Source organism: Mauremys reevesii, linkage group 10 (assembly GCF_016161935.1).
Source record: "Mauremys reevesii isolate NIE-2019 linkage group 10, ASM1616193v1, whole genome shotgun sequence".
NCBI classification, from domain to species: Eukaryota; Metazoa; Chordata; order Testudines; family Geoemydidae; genus Mauremys; species Mauremys reevesii.
In genome coordinates, this window is record NC_052632.1 from 55,429,842 (window position 1) to 55,434,769 (window position 4,928).

A 4,928-nucleotide genomic window follows, 5' to 3' on the forward strand; every position below is an offset into this window, starting at 1 on the left:
AGCGGGGGGAGGCGGGGCAGCCGCGGAGCGCCGAGCCCACCGGAGCCGGGAGCGATGCTGCAGCCTCTAGCGCTGGCGAGACACCTGCGGCCCGGCCGCCGGGGAGCGCACGGGGCGGGGACGCAGCAAACGCCGGGCGGTCACTGGGCTGCTCTGGGCAGCTCCCCCGCCCCCTGGGCAGTACCCGGCCCTGGCACAGCGCCCCCTGCCCCCTGGGCGGTACCCGGCCCGGGCACAGCGCCCCCTGCCCCCAGTGCGGTACCCGGCCCGGGCACATCGCCCCCTGCCCCTGTGCGGTACCCGGCCCGGGCACAACGCCCCCTGCCCGGTACCCGGCCCGGGCACAGCGCCCGGGCACAGTGCCCCTGCCCCTGTGCGGTACCCGGCCCGAGCACAGCGCCCCTGCCCCTGGGCGGTACCCGACCCGGGCACAGCACCCCCGCCCCCTGGGCGGTACCCGGCCCGGGCACAGCGCCCTCTGCCCCCAGTGTGGTACCCAGCCCGGGCACAGTGCCCCCTGCCCCCTGGGCAGTACCCAACCCGGGCACAGCACCCCCTGCCCCCTGCCTCCAGGGCATTGCCCAGCCCAGGCACAGCGCCCCCTGGGCAGTACCCGGCCCAGGCACAGCGCCCCCTGCCCCCAGTGCGGTATCCGGCCCGGGCACAGCGCCCCCTGCCCCCTGGGCAGTACCCGGCCCGGGCACAGCACCCCCTGCCCCCTGCCTCCAGGGCATTGCCCAGCCCAGGCACAGCACCCCCGGCCCCCTGCCTCCAGGGCATTGCCCAGCCCAGGCACAGCGCCCCCTGCCCCCAGTGCGGTACCCGGCCCAGGCACAGCGCCCCCTGTCCCTGCAACCAGGGCGGTACCCGGTCTGGGCACATCGCCCCCTGCCCCTGCCCCCAGTGCGGTACCCAGCCCGGGCACAGCGCCCCCTGCCCCCTGTGCGGTACCCGGCCCGGGCACAGCGCCCCCTGCCCCCTGCCTCCAGGGCATTGCCCAGCCCAGGCACAGCGCCCCCTGGGCAGTACCCGGCCCAGGCACAGCGCCCTCTGCCCCCAGTGTGGTACCCAGCCCGGGCACAGTGCCCCCTGCCCCCTGGGCAGTACCTGGCCCGGGCACAGCGCCCCCTGCCCCCTGCCTCCAGGGCATTGCCCAGCCCAAGCACAGCGCCCCCTGCCCCCTGTGCGGTACCCGGCCCAGGCACAGCACCCCCGGCCCCCTGCCTCCAGGGCGGTACCTGGCCTGGACATAGCGCCCCCTGCCACCTGCATCCAGGGTGGTACCCGGGCACAGCACCCCCTGCCCCCCTACATCCAGGGCAGTACCTGGTCCGGCCACAGCACCCCCAGCCCCCCTGCAGCCAGGGCAGTACCCAGCCCAGACACAGCACCTCCTGCCCCCTTCATCCAGGGCAGTACCTAGGCACAGCACCCCCTGCCCCCTGCATCTAAGGTGGTACCTGCACAGTGTCTCCTGCATCTGGGTGGTACCTGGGCACAGTGCCCCCTGCCCCCTATAACCAGGGTGGTACCCAGGCACAGCACCCCCTGCTCCCCTGCATCCAGGCCAGTCCCTAGGCACAGCACCTCCTGCCCCTCTCTAACCAGGAAGGTTCCTGGGCACAGCACCCCTTGCCCCCCTGCACCCAGAGTGGTACCACTGCACTAAGCCAATATCTGTCTCTCCACCTGTCTCCTGGGCCAGAACAAATTGCTCTCCCTGCTGGTGTCTCAAGTGAACTGTAAGCTCTGGCCTAGCCTGCAGATGTGCATAGCTGTGGGCATAGGAGGTGCAGGGTACATGACTAGCTGTTGCATGGGTGAGTCGCATCCATGGGAGTGGGGTGGACAGGTATTTGAGATGTAGTTTCATTGCAATGGCTGCATGAGTTTGAGCTCCTGGCTCTTTGGAGCTTCCTTCCCCAGTGTGATCCTCCGCCCTGAGACCCCTCGATAACTTCCCACCTCAATAACTGCCATTGAGCTGCGTGGCAGAGATAGGGGATGCTGGCAGCAAGGAGGCAGGTTAATAAACTGTGGAATCCTCAGAGTCTGGTGCTGTGAATATTCATCCACTTCCCAGCTGTACCAACGTATTCCATAGGGTGCACAACTGGAGGCAAGATGCCAGCTCTGCTTCAGCCCTGCAAGACAGGGGGCAAGCCAGGGCACATGCCTGCTAGAGCCCGACCCCGATGGAGGGGCTTCACTTGGAGCAGTGGAGGGAAAGCCAGGCTGCGAGTTCCTTTGGTTAAACTGATAAGAACAGATATAACTTAGATAATATTTTACTTCAAGGTCCCAGAGACACAAGACAAGGTTTTCATCTCAAGGCCAAAAGAGCAACAACATCAAGACACTTGATCACTGCCTTGGATAGCCCAAGAGACTACTCACACTTGATCTTAGCTCACAGAGAGCCGAGAAGCTGGCTGATCCCGCTGTGGGACAAAGCTGCCACAGGAGGTGCTGCCATTGGGCCGGGCCTGAGGACATGCATTTGTACTTGCACTTCCTGGTCTTGCTAGCTCTGATGCAATTCAGCTACAGCGAGCCGAGGAGCCAGTCTGCTCGCTGGCTGGGACTGCCTTGTCCTGCGTCCCTTCCTCTGCCCTGCTAGAGGGGCCCAATGGGCCATGCGAACTCACCCCTGGGAGACAGTGTTGTCCCCATCACTCCAACCCCTCTGAGAGGTGTGGGACGAGGCCCTGGGGTTCTCTGGGATAAATCTCTGCTCTGCGATCTCAGCAAAGTCAGGCTCCCTCTGCTCCCCTCCCATCTGGGCATTTCCACAGTGCAGCCTCGCAACCAGCCTGCCTGGGGATTCCAGCATTGCTAATATCCAACATCGCGCTTCTTTTAGCACGTTGCTGCACTCTGCCTTCGGGCAGCGAAGTCGAATTTAGCTCTTCATTAGAGAACACTGCGCACCAAGGACAAGTCCCACACTGGCATCGCATTCTCCTCCTTGGCCGGAGGCTCCCCCCCTTGTACAGCTCACACCCCTTATCCTGGGGCTCCCCACCACTATTCTGTGCTGTGCCCATCACCTTGGTATCTGAGCACCTTCCACAATTAACCACGGAGACTAGCATCTAAGGATTACTCTGGATACCACATAAAGCCTCCATCACCAGGCAGTGGGTCAAGGGGACGAACTTTCCCCTCCCACCCAGCCACAGCTGCCTCCAATGGACTGGGAGGGGCTCCCACTGCCCTCTAGTGCATGGAAGCAGAACTGCTCAGCTCTGTGGCACAGTTCCCCTACTACTAACTGAAGAGCACTCTCCTGTAGCTCACGTGGCAGGACCACTCCTTTCTCCCCCTCCACAGCCTCGTATATCCATCACCCCCCAGCTCTCTCTTGCTCTCAGATAAGTGGGCTGCTCCAGGTTCTAGCCACTCCCTGTTTCTCTGGAGGGGGCAGATGGGGCTCAGCATGTTTAAAGTACAATGACAGTCTCTGAGGGGCCATTTTTGCCGCTGCCCCGGTCTATTCGTGCCTCACACATCCTCAGTTCCTAGGTCAAACTCCCCACCCCACGAGCAGGGCCTGGGACCAGAGAGGCAGCTGGGTTCTTTCTGCTTCTTGCATCATCCTGAGGCCTGGCTCTGAGGTGAACTGCGCAAGGCCCTGGCGACGCACAGGGCAGGGCACGGCTAGAGCGGCTCTGCACTATGGCTGGCAGGTGGAGGAGCTGGCTTTGGTCAGTGAGCAGAGCAGCTGGGGCTCAAGTGCGGATAGGCAGGCTCAAGGAATAAGAACTCTCCCCACCCCACCCCCCGCCTCCCACAGGTAACCCCATTCAAAGGGAGCATGGGCCCTTTGCTTTAATCACAACCTCCACCTCCTGCTCCCACATGAAGCTGCTGCTGCAGTTCAGATTCCCTCTCACTACACTCAGCCTCTACAAATCTTCGCCTCCAGGGATCCCAGCAATACAGCAGGGTAGCTCGAGGGCGCCCTCTGGAGGAGTGCTGGACACTTACAGTAGCAAGCACCAGTCAACTGCTTTTCTAACCATCACAGCCTCCCCGGAGGATGCAACATTGCATTTTAAAGAGGAAACTGAGGCACAGGGAATGGGCTCACCCAACTCAGTGACAGATAGATCCCAGCAGTTCTGACCCCAGCCCCCACTCTAACACAGGCACACACACACATACAGTGTGTGTGTCGGGAAGGGGTGGTTTCCTGCCTCAGGCACTGGCCTTGTAGCCTGCACACGCTGGGCTAATCACTGATGCAGTGAGCCCCTCCCCTCTGTTTGCCTCCCCAGGGGATGAGGATACTTTCCTGAGGAGTAGCGAGGCTGAAGGTAGCCAGGTTTGGCAGGTGCTTTTGGATCCTTGGTGCACACGAAGGGCAAAGGCTGGTTACAGTAGCAATCCCGCTCCGCTTCGCGTGCCGCCTGCCCCACGCTGATTGCTAACGCAGAGCCCTGGGAGAGACAGAACTAATTCAGCCTGGTTAATTAAAGCCTCTTGCACGTTATCTGCAAGGGGCAGGACTTCCCCCGCAATGGCTGGCAGCTGATTTTTCCACATGCCCTGTTCTTGCTTGGGTGAACTGGAAACTCCTTCATCCACAGCCTCCCATCAAAGGGGCTCACTGGCGCTGGCAGACAGCATGGGGTTGGGCTGCCTCCACCTTCTGCTGCCCTTGAGCCTCCCACCAGTACTGAGCAAAGCTGACCAGGTCAATCAAAGGCTAGTCCTTCCCCAGCCCCCGTAGATGGGGCAAAGCCCTATACTGAGCTGCCTTAGCCCACAGACCTGGGCATGCCAGAGCACTTCACAGAGATGCTCCTTGGGATGTGGGGCCGGGGCCAGGGGGTGTCAACAAGTATATTGGACTGGTGCTGAGCTGGCCAGAGGTCAGGCAGCATGAGTCTTGCAGGCAATGACTCCTGGGGTGGGGTATCACC